Source organism: Rattus norvegicus, chromosome 5 (genome assembly GCF_021556685.1).
Source record: "Rattus norvegicus strain SHRSP/BbbUtx chromosome 5, alternate assembly SHRSP_T2T, whole genome shotgun sequence".
Classification (NCBI taxonomy): Eukaryota; Metazoa; Chordata; class Mammalia; order Rodentia; family Muridae; genus Rattus; species Rattus norvegicus.
The window spans coordinates 18738491-18756013 of NC_141538.1; positions in this window are offsets into that span (position 1 = coordinate 18738491).

Genomic DNA, 17523 nt, shown 5'->3' on the forward strand with positions numbered 1-17523 from the left:
GTGAGGTTATGTTTGTGTGCTTTCCTTCTCTATGTTTTGTTGCCAAGACGATTAGTTTCTTGCTTCTTCTAGGGTATAGCTTGCCTCCTTATGTTGGGCTTTACCCTTTATTATCCTTTGTAGTGCTGGATTTGTAGAAAGATATTGTGTAAATTTGGTTTTGTCATGGAATATCTTGGTTTCTCCATCTATGTTAATTGAGAGTTTTGCAGGATACAGTAACCTGGGCTGGCATTTGTGTTCTCTTAGGGTCTGTATGTCATCCGTTCAGGATCTTCTGGCCCTCATAGTTTCTGGCGAAAATCTGGTGTGATTCTGATAGGTCTGCCTTTATATGGTACTTGACCTTTTTCCCTTACTGCTTTTAATATTCTTTCTTTATTTTGTGCGTTTCGTGTTTTGACTATTATGTGACAGGAGGTGTTTCTTTTCTGGTCCAATCTATTTGGAGTTCTGTAGGCTTCTTGTATGCCTATGGGTATCTCTATTTTTAGGTTAGGGTAGTTTTCTTCTATGATTTTGTTGAAGATATTTACTGGTCCTTTGAGCTGGGAGTCTTCATTCTCTTCTATACCTATTATCCTTAGGTTTGATCTTCTCATTGAGTCCTAGATTTCCTGTATGTTTTGGACCAGTAGCTTTTTCTGCTTTACATTATCTTTGACAGTTGAGTCAATGATTTCTATGGAATCTTCTGCTCCCGAGATTCTCTTTTCCATCTCTTGTATTCTGTTGGTGAAGCTTGTATCTACACCTCCTTGTCTCTTCTTTTGATTTTCTATATCCAGGGTTTTTTCCATGTGTTCTTTCTTGATTGCTTCTATTTCCATTTTTAATTCCTTCAACTGTTTGATTGTGTTTTCCTGGAATTCTTTCAGGGATTTTTGTGTCTCCTCTCTATGGGTTTCTACTTGTTTATTTATGTTTTCCTGGAATTCTTTCAGGCATTTTTGCGATTCCTCTCTGTAGGCTTCTACTTGTTCTCTAAGGGAGTTCTTCACGTCTTTCTTGAAGTCCTCCAGCATCATGATCAAATATGATTTTGAAACTAGATCTTGCTTTTCTGGTGTGTTTGGATATTCCATGTTTATTTGGGTGGGAGAATTGGGCTCCGATGATGCCATGTAGTCTTGGTTTCTGTTGCTTGAATACCTGCGCTTGCCTCTCGCTATCAGATTATCTCTAGTGTTACTTTGTTCTGCTATTTCTGACAGTGGCTAAACTGTCCTATAAGCCTGTGTGTCAGGAGTGCTGTAGACCTGTTTTCCTGTTTTCTTTCAGCCAGTTATGGGGACAGAGTGTTCTGCATTCGGGCGTGTAGTTTTTCCTATCTACAGGTCTTCAGCTGTTCCTGTGGGCCTGTGTCTTGAGTTCACCAGGCAGGTCACTTGCAGCAGAAAAGTTGGTCTTACCTGTGGTCCCGAGGCTCAAGTTTGCTCTCGGGGTGCTGCCCACGAGCTCTCTGTGGCGGCAGCAACCAGGAAGATATGTGCCTCCCTTTCCGGGAGCTCCGTGCACTAGGGTTCCAGATGGCCTTTGGTGTTTTCCTCTGGCGTCTGAGATGTGTGTGCAGAGTGCAGTCTCTTCTGGTTTCCCAGGCTTGTCTGCCTCTCTGAAGGTTTAGCTCTCCCTCCCACGGGATTTGGGTGCAGAGAACTGTTTATCCGGTCTGTTTCCTTCAGGTTCCGGCGGTGTCTCAGGCACAGGGGTCCTGCCGCTCATGGGCCCTCCCCTACTGGAACCCAGAGGCCTTATACAGTTTCCTCTTGGGCCAGGGATGTGGGCAAGGGTGGGCAGTGTTGGTGGTCTCCTCCGCTCTGCAGCCTGAGGAGTGCCCACCTGACCAGGCGGTGAGGTCTCTCTCCCACGTGGTTTGGGAGCAGAGAGCTGCTGCGGGCCGGGATCCGCGGGTGTGGGACTTCCGGTAAACACAGGAAGTGCCCGGTCCTAGAGGAATTTTGCCTCTGTGTGTCCTGAGTTCACCAGGCAGGTTTCTTGCAGCGGAAAAGTTGGTCCTACCTGTGGTTCCGAGGCTCAAGTTTGCTCGTGGGGTACTGCCTAAGTCCTCTCCGCGGCGGCAGCAACCGGGAAGATCTGCGCCGCTCTTTTCGGGAGCCTCTGTGCACCAGGGTTCCAGATGGCGTTTGGTGTTTTCCTCTGGCGTCCGAGATGTGGGCAGAGTGCAGTCTCTTCCGGTTTCCCAGGCGTGTCTGCCTCTCTGAAGGTTTAGCTCTCCCTCCCACGGGATTTGGTTGCAGAGAACTGTTTATCTGGTCTGTTTCCTTCAGGTTCCGGCGGTGTTTCAGGCACAGGGGTCCTGCCGCTCCTGGGCCCTCCCCCACGGGAACCCAGAGGCCGTATACAGTTTCCTCTTGGGCCAGGGATGTGAGCAGGGGTGAGCAGTGTTGGTGGTGTCCTCCGCTGTGCAGCCTGAGGAGTGCCCACCTGACCAGGTGGTGAGGTCTCTCTCCCACGTGGTTTGGGAGCAGAGAGCTCCTGCGGGCAGGGATCCGCCGGTTTGGGACTCCTGCTCTAGTTATTTTTTCTTAATAGAGAGTTTTTGGAGTTTGTTACATCTATATTTGGCTATTGGCCCTCTATCATTTGGATTGTTGGTAAAAATCATTTCTCATTCTCTAGCCTGCCGTTTGTCTGAATGATGGTGTCTTTTGTCCCCCAGAAATTTATCAGTGCCATGAAGTACAATTGTATTAACTGTGTACCTTAGTGTCTATGCTTATGCTCTGTTCAGAAAGTCTTTCTCTGTTCCAATGAGTTCAAGACTATTCATCATTTTCTCTTCTATCAGACTCACTATATTTGGTCTTATGTTGAACTCTTTCATCCCTTGAGACTTGAATTTTGTGCAGGGTAATAAGTATGGATTTATTTGTTATCTCCACATGTAGCCAACAGTTTGAACAGCATCATTTATTGAAGATGCTTTCTTTTATTTTCAAGTGTGTATTTATGTATTTATGTCCTTTTAAGAAAAAAGAAAAACCAGGCATCCATAGGTGAATGGACATAATTTTGGGTCTTGAATTAATTTTCATCAGTCATCCTTTCTGGTTTTGTGCCTAAACTGTACTATCTTTTTTATTAGTATAGATCTGTTGCATGACTTAAGATTGGGGATTGTCAGGAGTTCATTTATTATTCAGTATTTATTTGAATTAGTAGTTTTAACTATCATTGGTTTTGTGTGCGTGTTTCCATATGAAGCTGAAAATTATTCAAGATATATCAAGAGTTGTATAGAAATTTTGATGAGAATTGCATTGAAACTGTACAATACTTTTGATAATATGGTGATTTTTACTATGTCAGTTCTATGTATTCAGGAACATGGGAGACCTTTTCATCTTCTGATATCTTTTTCAGTGTTTTTGTACAGTCCTAACTTTTTTTAAATCACACAAGTTTTTCACTTATTTAGTTAGAGTTACCTCAAGATAGCTTTTATTACTTGAGGCTATTATGAACATAAAAGGTGTTGTTTCCCTTATTTCTTTCTCAGTTCATTTGTCATTTTTATATTGATGGGCCACATATGTTTGTGAGTTAATTTTGTCTCCTGATACTTAGCTCATTTTTTTATCAGCAGTAGGAATTTACTGGTAGAATTTTTGGGTCTTTATGTATCCTATAAATTCATGTATATGAAGATACTTTGACTTCTTCTCTCCCTAAGTGAACCCCTTTGATCTTTTCTAGTTTTCTTATTGTTCTTGTCAAGACTTCAAATACTATATTGAATAGGTACAAAGATAGTATACAAGCTTGTCTCTTATTTCTGATTTTAGTGGAAATGTCTTTAGTTTCTTTTCATAGGTTCTTGTTGACTATGGGCCTGCTATAAACTTCCTTTATGATTGAACTATGTCCCTATATCCTTAATCTCTCCAGGATTTTTATTATGAAGGGTTACTATGTTTTGTCCAAGGCTTTTTCTGCATCTAATGAGAAAATCATGTGGTTTTTTTCCTTTCATTCTGTCTCTATGGTGGGATACCTTTATCAATTTACATATTTTGAACCGTCCATACTCCTCTGGAATGAAGTCTATTAGAACATGGTAGATGATGTTATTGATATGCTCTTGGATTTAGTTTCCAAGTATTTTATTGAGAAATTTTGCATCTATGTTCAAAAGCATATTGATCTGTAATTCTTTTATTTTTTGTTAAGTCTTTCCATAGTTCAGGTATCAGGGAAATTGCAGCCTCATAAGAAGAATCGAGCAATGCTCCTTCTTCTTTCCTCCTGTTTACATTTGGTGGAATGATTTGAGGAGTATTTGAATTAATTATTCTTTGAAAGTCTGGTAGATTTTTGTGATAAAACTATCTTGTCCTGGATTCTTTTTGGTTGGGAGACTTTTAATATCTGATTCTACTTCACTAGAGGTCATGTTTATTTAACTTGCTTATCTTATCTTGACTTAATTTTAAATGCTATACATTGAAAAACTAAACCATTTTTTTAAAAGATTTTCCAATTTGGTAGAGTGGAGGTTTAGTAAAGCATATTTCTATGATTCACTGGATTTCCATGGTGTATGTTGTTATGTCTCCCTTCACCACTAATTTTATTAATTTGTATTTTCTCTGTGTGTCATTTAGTTAATTTGACTAAGAGATTCTCAATCTTATCAATTCTCTCAGAGAATACCTTTATTTCTGGTTCTCTCTCTCTCTCTCTCTCTCTCTCTCTCTCTCTCTTTCTGGGTGTGTGTGTGTGTGTGTGTGTGTGTGTGTGTGTGTGTTGATTTCAGCCCTGGGTTTGATTATTTCTTGCCATCTAATCCTTTTAGATGTTACTCTTTCTCTTTTTCCAGAGTTGTCAGGTTAGTGTTATGTTATTAATATGAGCTCTTGTCAATATTATTTTAAATATAGGTAATTAGAACCAATTTCATTGTGTCCTGTAAGCTTGAGATGCTGTCTTTTCATTTTTATTCAATTTCTAAAGAGTTTTAAATTTCTTCCTTAATTTCTCTTTTAAGCTATTTTTCATTTGCCTTTGAGTTTTCATAATTGTGAACTTTTTATTGCTGTTTATATAAACCTCTAATCTATGGAGGTTTGTAGGGTTAGGTTTTTTACAAACATACTTTAATAAGGGTTATTAAATGCTATGATCCCACTTCTAGCCCACTGTCCAAAGGTGGGGGAAAAGATGGCAAATGTACAAGAGGATGTGGGCCTGTTTAGATGTAGTTCTTTGAGGCAATTCCAATCTCTGTTGTCAGGATACCAGCAGTCCAGTTCAGTAGTGTTCAGATACCCAACACAAACCAGGAGCACAATCTAGCAGAAACTACCAGGCCTCTGAATAATGGGCATGAGTCAGTGGAAGTGACTAGGACCAGACAGGACACAAGGAGAAGTTCTCTGCCATGCCTCTCTCAATAAAGTGAAGATCAGCAATGGAGTGTTGCTAGGCTAGGTATGCAAGTACTCCATCACTGTCTGCTGAGTGCTAATTATACTCTTTACAAGCATGTGTTCTTGCCTTAGTAAAACACCACATGAGTCTGCCTCAGCAAGATTCCACATGAGTCTGCATCACATTACACTACTAGAAACTTCTACTTCAGGGGTCAAGTAGGTTATTTCAATTTTACTTTATCTATGGAAGCTTGCCCTATGTCTGAGTATGTGGTCAATTTTGGAGAAAATAGTACAAGGTTGGGCAAAAAGTGATCTTTGGTTCTGGGTGAAATGTTTTGTACATATCTGTTAGGTCCTATTTGGTTTATGACAACATTTAGCTTTAGCATTTCTGTGTTTAGTTTTTGGCTGGACAACTTGTTCATTTGGGTAGTGGGGTAGTGAAGTCACCCATTTTCAGTATGTAATGGTCAATGTGCTATTTAAGTGGTAATAGTGTTCTTTTCTTTTCTTTCTGTCTTTCTTTCTTTCTTTCTTTCTTTCTTTCTTTCTTTCTTTCTTTCCTTCCTTCTTCCTTTTTTAAAACTTGTGTGTTGTTGTATTTGGTGCATAAGAGTTGCCATATCCTTTTGCTAGATTTTCCCCTTTGATAAGTATATAGTATTCTTCCTTATCTTTTCTGATTACTTTTGGTTTCAAATCTCTTTTGTCAGGTAGTAAAATGACCATGCCTGCTTGCATCTTAGGTCTATTTTTGGGAATATGTTTCCACCCTTCTAATCTTAGGTGCTGCCTGTCCTGATATTAAAGTGTGCTTCTTGGATGCAGAAGGACCAATACTGTTTTCATAGCCACTCTATTAGTCTGTGTCTTTTTATTGGGGAATTGATACCATTAATGTTGAGAGATATCACTGAAAATTATTTGGGTATAGTTAATCTCTTCACATTGAAGTTTTTCTTCTACTGCCTTCTGTGGTTGAATTTGTGAATAAGTACTTCTTAAATTTGATTTTTTTCATAGAATGTTTGTTTTTTTTTTCTTGATTTATTGTGAGTAAAAGTTTTGCTGGTTATACTAGTCTTGGCTGGCATTTGTAGTCTCCTAGAGTCTGGAACACATCTGCCTAAGCCTTTCTGGCTTTTAGAGTCTACATTGAATAGTCAGACATTATTCTAATAGGTCTGTCTTGATATGTTGCTTGATCTTTTTCCCTTACAATTTCAACTTTCCTTCTTAGTTCTTAATTATTATATGTCAAAGAGAATTATTTTTCCGGCCCAGTCTATTTGGTGTTCTATATTCTTCTTGTAAGTTTTTAGGTATCTCCTTTCGGCTAGAGATATTTTCTTCTATGATTTTGTTGAAAATATTTTTTATGCCTTTGAACTAGGCTTTTTCTCCTTCCTATTTTATTATCTGTAAAGCTGCTCTTTTTATAGTGTCCCAGATAATTTTTGGTTTTAGATTAAATATTTCTTTGACTGAGGCATCCAATTTTTCCTATCTTTTCTTTCTAATACCTGATATTATCTCTTTCATCTTTTATGGTGGTGAAGCTTATCTCTGAGGTTCCTGTTTAACTTATTATATTTTTCATTTCCAGTTTTCCTTCGGTTTGGTTTTGTTTATTGATTCTATTTCTGCTTTTCTGTCTTGGACTGTTTTCTTCATTTCATCCCACTGTTTATATTTTCATTAATGGATATAATTTGTATCCTCTTTTAGGGCCTCCAACATATTCATAAAGGCTATTTTGAAGTCCTTACCTTGTGTATCAGTTATAATTTATGTATCTCAGGTCCTACAGTAGTAAGTTTGCTGGGCTTTATTAGAGACACACTGTCCTGGCTGTTATTTATTCTGTTTTTGTACTATTTTCTAGATATCTGGGTTTGGGCTAATTGCAATTCTAAGTGTTGATATCTGGTCTTGTCTTTGTTGTGTTGGTGTTGGTTGTATTGTTGTCCTTTCTGGTACTTAGAAAGGTGTGGTAGCTGTGTTTTGCCTGATAGGGATGTTCCTGTGATCCTGCTGGGTGTGGCCACTGGGGGTTCTAGGTCAAATGTGTTCCTAGGTACTGACATTTAGAAATGGGGACTAAAAGTGGGGATGTAAGGCATCTACAGGAGGGAAGAAAACATGTATGGCATCAGGATCTTCATAGTTTCCTGGGAAGCAGAGAGGGAAGAGAGTTGGTTTATTACAAAGCTGAAGATGAGTCTGTGGGATTAGATGTGGAGGATAGGAAAGAGTACATGTAGCCTAGCAGTTTGCCTGTTTAGTATGCCTGGGAGGTTGCCAGAGAATGCCTATAGGATTTGGAAGCTGAGATTTTTGAAGCAATAGTGTAGTAAGGAAGGTAGTAAGAGATCTCTGTGATCTGTTACAGATGGGAGGCTGCAGCTGGTGATTTGCTAAGGAGCTGAAGATGAGCCTGGGGTATTGAATTTGGAGGAGGGGGAGACTAAATATTGCTTACTTGCTTCCCTAGCTGGTGTCAAAAATTTAGTTCTTAAAGTAGAAACATCTGAATAATGAAAAAATAATAAATAATATTATGTAGGAAGCACAATTATGATAAAATGAGCCTAGCATATTAGATTAAATATTTTCTCAGATGAACTATTTGGTATTAGTGTTTCAACACCTGCTTTGCCAACTATGTTTTATAATTTAAGTTTAGTTCCTACTTTGTTTATTTATTACTATAACACCAATTGCCAGGATTTACAGCTCATTCAGAGACCTACACATGCAAACAAGTTATTTTACACATAGTTATAACATCAGAGAAATAAAGTAAGGGAAGGAATTAGAAGCAAACGTACATAATGAGGTACTGTACCACCCCATATATACTTCTGCTCATTTATGTAGCTCTCAGAAACTGGCACGGATCTTACATCAGAAGAAATAACATCTTTTTCATTTTACACATCAGCTTTTGCTTTCTTCCATATTGTTGTTTAGATATTGTCCTTGTTACTTCACATAGCTTCCTCTTGGGGAAAGCAGAGAATTAGCTTAGTGATTTAGGTATTTAGGTAGATCAAACAGAATGTGTTCTATGTATTTTTTCTTACATTTTAGCCTAGAATTGCAGAATTATCTCAGTTTTGAGCTAGAATCATTTTAAGACAGAGAGAGAGAGAGAGAGAGAGAGAGAGAGAGAGAGAGAGAGAGAGAATGGAAGATATAAAAGAGTATTAATTTTTCTCAGTTAAATCTGGAGTAGTTGCACTTCATGGGGCTCTTGAAACCACTGGAGCACGAAAGCTCCAGAGAGGCTCTTATCCAAGTCCTCTGTTCCTCCTTTGAGAGTCCAGTTCTTTGCTGCTGTGGTCTGTCTTGAGCAAGCAGAGACTGACCTCCATGACCCATACACAACCTCCTTTGCTCTCTGGCTTCTCTGGCTTTTATGATGGACAACAGTAGGAAACTAGAGCACAGAATGCAAGTGGCAGCTTTTGCTCATGGACTCATTACTGTTGAGCAGATCCAATGCCTCACCATATCACGCAGCCCTGACTATATAAGATCTTGCTTATTCCCCTCAGAGAGTGTTCATCCCTCCTGCTCAGAGGCTGATTTCATTGGGGGCATTTCTTTATTTTCCCTTTACTTCCTTTCTTCTTTTTAAACTTAAGAGAGGATCTCACTATGTAATTCAAGCTGTCTCAGAGCTTACTACGTCACCAGACTGGTCTCATGGAAATCTACCTGCCTCTGCTTCCCAAGTGCTTGGATTAAAGGTGTGGACTACTATGCTTAGATTGTAGTGCATTCTTTTCTATCACTTGCTATTTCTCTAGGCATTACCTACCTTTATTATTCTTTTAAAGATTCTTGAAGTCCCCAGTTTCAGAATGCTACTGGATTGTCGTGGGATAGGACAAACTGTATAGTGTGTTTCAACATAATTTATGAAAGATTGTGAATGTTTAAATTGATTGAATTTAAAGTTTAAAGAGCTACCTTCCTTAGTAACAGAGTACAAAATAGTTGGCTAACTAAAAAGGGGAAACTTTAGTTTCTAAGAATTTTATCTCATTATAAATATATGTATTAGATTTTGTATTTAAATGAAATAAGTCATGCCTTCTTAAGCTTGTATTCATCAGGTGCGAATATAAAATATGATATCACAGTAGTCTAATATTTGTAATAACTGCCTCATACTAGAATACCACGCAGTGCAAACAAATACTAATGAACAAATACTACAAAAGTATGTACCATAACTTATAATAAAATGTATTTATAAAAGGAAAATTCTGCCAAGTAAAATCTTATTAGAGATTTGAAATGAGCATATGTTTTAAAACTGGCCTACTTCTACCTGAAGATTGTATTGTTCTTGGCTTAAAACTAGAAGATGTGATTACAACATAGCCCAGAGTCCTCTCTAAAGACCCTTCCTGGGTTTTGTCACCTATGAACATAAAGCAATCTGGATGCAGGAAGGTTAATATTGTAACTACCATGCTAGCACGAGACTTGACATTTCTGGCAACAGTGTTACCAGGGAACTACAAGTTTTGTGTCTGGGACAATGTTAGGCAAAGTGGCTGATTTTATTTACTCTCAATTCAATGCTTCATTCCATAAATTTTTAATTTCAAGAATTTTCTCTTCTGTAGATTATTAAAAGGCACCTTTGGTGTTATATGTTGTTCTTTGGAGTTCTATGAAAAAAAAACGCATCCCACTGGGGTAATTAGTGGGCAGGGGACATGATCAAGCGCCCTGGTCCCTGCTAGCCACTCCTTCATCTGTATCACATGACTACCTTACTCTCTGCACTGTGGTTCTGAGGATTTGATATGTTTGGCATGGATGAACGACTTCAGACAGTTCCTGGCATTTCATGAGAATTCAGTATATGAAAGTTATCTTTTCTTTTTTTTTTTTTTTTTGGTTCTTTTTTTTTTTTCGGAGCTGGGGACCGAACCCAGAGCCTTGCGCTTCCTAGGTAAGCGCTCTACCACTGAGCTAAATCCCCAGCCCCGAAAGTTATCTTTTCTTAAGCAGAGTTTTCTTGTGGGCTATTTCCAAGCACCGCTTAACCATAACAGGTGGTAAAATTAAGTATTCACTGGAGTCAATCATCAAGGATGCATGATTTCATGACTTTTCCTTTAACATTAAATCTTGATAAACCAATCTTTAAAGGAAAGAAACCAAAAAACTCAGAGTCACTTTGCTAGGATGACTACAGAGTAGAAGGTGCTGTAGGCCTCAACTCATAGGCTGCTTCCCTGCTCACCTCATTAAGAAGTTCTTTGGTTTCCCAGGATGTAGGTGCATACTTCCAGCTTGGTATGTTCTGTAAGCACCAGTATTTACTTATGTAGCTAGGGTTATCTGATTATGGTCTCCTATCCCTGACCATAATATATCAGGGATGGTCAGAAGTGTCAAAGCAAGACAAGGGTTAACTCAAGTTTATGACAGGCAATTAGACTTCTTATACCCTTATCAGAAACAGAATACAATAGCAATTGCCAGGAAGAATACAATTGTAGTTGCAAGGATACAATGCCATTTGTAAGTTATATAGGGCATACAAGATTAATGCCTAAGAATAATTGTTCTGCCAGGCTTCTATAGGCTTCTCTGACTTCTAGAGAATGCAGAGATACAAAGATAAACTGAACACTCCACTGCCTAAGGGGTTACCTCAATTTCTCAGAAACTGAAAGACACACAGTGCCCCAGGAGCCAGACTAATCTGAAAAACCATGACACATGTCTTTCATGGCAGCTAAACCAGGCCAACTCCATAATTAGCTGTAATGTCCAAAGGTAGCCTGCTCTTGTGCGCAGTGATCTATAGATGGTAGCAAATGTGCCCCACCACAGTCTTTCTCCCTCTACCTTCCCTCATTTCTCACTGTATCTTTTCCTCTTTTCCTTCCTTCCTTTGCCTTGCACATGCTAAGCTGCTGCTGTCACTGAGCTGCTCTCTGACTCAATCTGGCTTCCAGAATATGTGCAATATTTTGAAGGCCAAAGGTAATCTAAGAAGAGCCCACTTTGAGCGCAGCAGCAGAATTCTCAGATCATAGCAAGAAGGGGAAATATTGCCTAGAAAAATAAATTCTGAGTAGAGAATTGGCATGCAGATGCAGTGGTTATTATGCCTCGCACACAATCCTGTTCTCAGTATTATATTCTAAGTACTAAATCTACAGGAATTATCAATAGTACCTTTGTGTTGTCATAACAGAAAACAAAAATGATAATAGCCTTTAGTCTTTTATTAAAGTTTTGTGACCTTTAAGCTACAGAAACTTGGGCCATACATAAATTGCCAGGAAGACGAGCTGACTTGGTGCCAGAGTTAAGCTGTAAAAATGGCTAATTTTAAGAGCAACCACAAATGTGACTCAGCTTGTTAAGAAAGGTGATGGAGGAACCATGAATAGCGATATGCCACTAAGTGTTCACACATCTAAGTGAGCTCCCCGCAAGGAGCATATGAATTGTGATTTAGGAGCAATCAGAGATAGTGCAGGCAGTAAATGCTTCTCCATTAGCAGCTGTGGACCTGAAAATGAGCAGCTATTCTATGGATTGAAATAATGCTGAGATTCTTCAAATGACACCGTTTAGTAAATGCTGACTGAGCACCAACTATGTGCCTGTTACTAAGAGTAGAGAGAGGACGCCTATATGGTCTCTTCATGCACCACTCAGTCCACTTAAGATCAAGAATCAGATGAGGGTGTGCAGATGAGACCTACTGTTGTCAAGATGTATGAAGAATTAAGAGTGATTGATTGACTAAAGTGTTTTTTTAAATAAATTGATAGATTTTAATCAATGAGAAGTGCAATTAGATTTCAGTTTGGCAGATCATACTTGGACAGAAGGCTGGGAAAGTGATGGCAGGGAGATTAAGGCAACTGTGTTTTAGGCTGGATATGATGAGGGCCTCAACAGAACTAGCTTAGCCGGAATACAAGGAAGGATGTGAGTGGGGATGAGAGCATTGATCAGTTCTGACTAGAAATGAGTGTCACAGGGAAGGTTTCTAGTTAGCCATGTCATATGTAAGTTGGTACCGTTAACAAAAACTGTAGGGCAGGTTTGAGGGAAAGGAAGAGTGACATGGAAATCTGAGTGAGGGATGCTTGTGTATGAAAGAGAAGTGTCAATAGGTGCCTAGACACAAATACATGGACTACTAGTATTGATCTGGGTTCAGCTGCAAACATGGGGAAGACACCACCAATACAAGGAGGCAATCTACTGTGGTTTGGACCCAAAATGGCCCAGATAAACCATGACAACTTCAAATAAACAACAGTCTATGTTTGTAGGAAAAGATGTCAGCAAGTTCCCCAGTGTTTAATGAAATTGCTTTTGAGATGACTTTGTTGATGTACTGGAGCTCTGTATTTCAAAGAGCTGTATTATAAAGTTCCATGCTTTCTTTACTACTATTCCAAGTAATTCTAAGTTATTTACCACATCAAAAAAGGAATAATATATTCTCAGCAGCCAAAAGGGATATACGTCATCTACCTAATACAGTTTCCCTTAGGAACATATTCTTCCTCTTCAAAACTAACTATACGACTATATGATTCATTCATAATGTCCCATTGTATTCCTACAGGCAAGTTCTGTCTCTTATTCCTGAAAGATGACATGGTAAAAAGTTTATAAGGGCTATTTTACAAAATTTTATAAATTTAAATGGTACAGATTTTGATTTTCAGTTATTGTGTACTTTCTGAGTACAGTTCTCAAGCAAGATATGAAGTCAATGTACCTTGAGAACATAACTCATTTTTAATATTAAAGTTCAGACTTCAAAGTTTAATTGGCTACAAGATCATGATAAATATTTAGGGAGATAATATTTAAAGATATACTCAAATGAGAAAAATTAAGTTCTAAACTATTTTGGACTAAAATATTTTTTGACATTTTAAGAGATCCTTCCAAGTTAAGACTTGAAATGATGCTCTTATTATAGAGCTGGACTTGTGGTCTTTTGGTTTTACTACAAAGACATTGAATATTGTACTGTCCCAGAGGGTGCTCTTTGAGTGCAACCTCAGTCTTAGATGTAGGTGAGACCTTATTAGTTGCTGTTTGTTGGAGCTCATGCCATCATAAGGTATCTTCTCAAGTAAGGACTGTGCACACAAGAACATAAAAGACGAAATAAAACTAAAGCAGCTGAAATATTACTAAGAAATAAAATAATGGAAAATAGAAACAATGTCTAAAATTAGCCCCTCCCAAACACAGCACTTTTTCCATATACTTAACCACAAAACTGTAGCTAGCATTTTTAAAACCTCAAAGTTAAAAATCTAGAGCTCAAAGGAACAGATAGTTGATATTGTTTTGTATGTGTGTGGTCTCTTAGTTACTTTTCTCATTGCTATGATACGACATGCTGCAAAGGCAATGCAAACAGGGAGGGCTTATTGTGGTGTATAGTTGAAGGCAGCCGAGTATTGCAGTGGGAAGCAAATGGATTGTAAGACAACTGAATGCACTGTGTCTGAAAATAGGAAGCAGAGAGGGGATGTCGGCACATTCACTCAGCTTCTCCTTATTCAGTAGAGGACCCCATCCATTAAATAGTGCCATCTGAAGTTAGGGTGGTTTACAACGTCAGTACACTCCAAGTAGAAACTCCCTCGTAGGCACCTGGATGTTTGTCTCGTAGGTGAGTCTAGATCCTGTCAAGCTGATAGTTAATATTTACTATCCCACATGAATAATAGTTAAACATTGTGGTTAACATGCCTGGGTCAAAAAAGCTGAGAAAGTGGGTAAAGTCCCTTTCGGTATGTGTATGTGAAGGTATTTTTAAGAAGAGTGGTTTGTGGATTAGTGAACCATCGTGGACAGCACCATCCAGTATGTTGTAGGCTCAGATAAAATGAATAAACAGGAGGAGGAGCAGGATGAAGAGGAGGAAAAGGAGGAGGAGACAGCCCTGCAACTCACTTCTTGAACAGCTGTGTTTTCTTGCTGTTGCCACCATGTTCATCTGACTCTGGGTTTTTCAGCCCTTGAACAAAGGCTTGCATGAGTGGCTCTTCCAGGGGGTACCCAGGCCTTTTAGTCTTGTGTCATTGCAACCTTCCCACTGTTCTCTCACTACTTCTTTTAAAAGTGTATGTTTAATTAATTTTTATTTGCATATGTATATGTAAGTAAGTTCAACTTTCTGAGTCCCTTTAGTATTGCTCATATGTATGTGGATGCCTGCAGCCAAGTAGCAGGTGCATAAGGGTACTTTGCTTCTGAGTCTGTAAAACTACCAGGGCAACTGACATCCACAGAACATATTTGTTTACCTGATTGCTGAGAACATCCTCTGCAGGGGATGGTTGATTAAATGAAACGTGATTTTCGTTACTTTTCTTGTTCCAGTGGCAAAATGCCCAGCAACAAGTTAAGAGAAGACTAGTTTCAGGAAATACATTCTGCTATGGCAAGGATGGCATGGTGTTCTTGGTGGCAGGAGCTGTCATGATGACTTGTCCAGATCTTAGTGGATGAGGGCGAAGAGGAGAATGGAACCAAGGCTAGTCTATAATCCTCAAAGTCTGTACCTGGTGCTTTAGCAAGGTCTTACATCTCAATGTTTCACAACTTTTTTTTAACAGCACCAGCAGCTGGGGACCAAGTATTCAAACACACAAGATGGTGGGAGAAATGAAGGGAGACACTTCTGATTCAAATCATCCAGATGTTATGGGGGACTGTATGCTAGGATTGGTCAGTCCTGACACCAGATGCTCATGTTCCTCTTGACTGGGTCCTGGACTCAAGAAACAATACCCTACAAAGACAGTGAAATGGTATTTCTGAGGTTAGGTATAAAGATTGACATCTCTCTTGCTTACGCCATGTCTCTGATTTTTAATGCACTCTTCTCTTGATGGAGGAGAGGGCTATCTTCCTGGGAATAATGGTCAATCACTGGCTACTTACCCACAAGGGACTGAAGTATTCAAATTCAGAAACAAAATCTTGTAACAGCCAAGTGAGTGAGCCTCAGAACTATCCCTTCTCTGGGAGATAGATTCTAGAAATGGACCCATCCATCAGCTGAGCCCCTGATTGACATTACCATTGCTGCCTTATGAGTTCCTGGAAGCAGAAGGACCCAACAAAGTCGTCACTGGGTTACTGATTTACTCAATTATTGGTGGTAAAAATTAACAGTTATAAAGAAGCAAGCAACTCAGATAAAAATATCTTCGTTATCTTTTTCCATTTTGGAAAACTTATCCACTTATCTCCTCTCCAAATTTTTCTGTTACCATTCTTCCAACCTAGGTTTTTGTTTTCTCATTTCTTACCTCCTGGACATCTACTGCCTACAAATGAAGGCAACTTAATCTATCCTATGAAACTCAATCTGTTTTTTCAGTTTTCAAATGTCCCATGTAGAAGATAAAGTTTTTTCTCTCTTTTGGGGGATCCATTCAAATTGCCAGCCTTGTCTCCAATTTTATCTTGAAAATTTTAACAATGATCCTCCGTCTCCATGTACACCAGCATGGCAGAAAAGAACATCATATCCCTTTAAGGATGAATGTGAACCATCATACTGCTGCTTAGAATTGAACTCTAGACCTCTGGAAGAACAGCTAGTGCCCTTAACTGCTAAGACATATAACTGGTCTACCAGAAATTTCTTCACCACAAATTTAACAAGTTCAAAATACTTATTCATCTCTATGTTCTACATACTGTTACCTATAGTTTTAGGCCTAGAACTGAATTTGTTTATTGAAAAATTTCCTGTCATTGATAAACCATCATGCCCCTAGTTCTTAGAATAGACCTTTTGGAAGCAATGCTCCAGTCCTGGTCCGGCCAAGGCTGGACCCCCCCCCACCGTAGGGGAATGTCAGGATGGGGAGGTGGGAAAGGGGGTGTAGCTGGGGAGGGGTAACACCCTCATAGAAGAAGAGGAAGCAGGGAAGGGAAAGGGGGCTTATGTAAGGGAAACTGGGAAAGGGAATAACATTTTAAATGTAAATAAAAATATCCTTTAGAAGTAATGCTCCATAGGAGGCCGTGCTCTGCATTTTCAGAGCCGAGCTCTATTTATTCTTACTTTCTCTGTGCCCCAGAGATTCATTTCAATGCCACACCCATAATGATACCTGCACAATTTTCTCCAATTGCCACAAACAATTTCTTCTTAGGAGCTTCCAAAGATTCCTTTGAGCATTAGTGTGCCTTTGTTACAGAGCTGTATTCTGTATTACATTCTCTAAAGTATGTTCTGAAGAATACCAATCCCACAGAAACATAGTGGTTAGGTAACACAGGCTCAAAGAATTCTGCCTATTGTCATTTGTTTTTGACTGTTCTGATTTACATGAACATATGAAGAATCCCAAAGGATCTTTAATAAAAAGAATCTACACATCCTTAACTTATACTGTTTACCATTTTTCATATATTGTCTGCTATCGTTTTGCAGAATGCTTTTGTTCTGTGTAATATCTGCTTTCTGTGTCCTATGTGTCTTGAGTATGGTAGTTTTTTAGTGATTATTGGATGTGCTAAATGTTCAGATGCCCAATAAATAACATCTTATTGATATTTCCTTTTGGGAAGCTCTGCCAGATTTCATTTGGACCCTTATTAACTAAAGAAAATAAATGATTAAACGACCCCAGAAAAGACTGAGTAAGAAATTGGGATTGCTAGAGGCCACTGTCAGTGGAGAAGTGAAATGAGTACACTACACCAAAGGATCCTAGATGGAACAATTACAAACACTGGAAAATATTATCTCTGACCTGTGGAAAGCCAAAATGAGAAGGATCAGGGACTCAGTATTCAAATTAAATGTGACAGCATTAGCTGTGCTAAATAAAGCTCCCATGAATCATACTTTTCAGGGACACATTCTGTATCTTATGACAACTTCGACAGTGCAATTTTTTTTATGATTTGACTGACTATTGAAGTACATGTAGGCACTCTATGCTAAAATTTTGAGTCCACAACCATTTTGGTGACAGGCTGGTCATCTGTCTTTTAACATAGAGAAACAGAGCTGTTTTCCGTGGGTGTGATTAATGGGTGCAGTGGCCACTTCGCTCTGCTCATTGTTTTCTGTGGT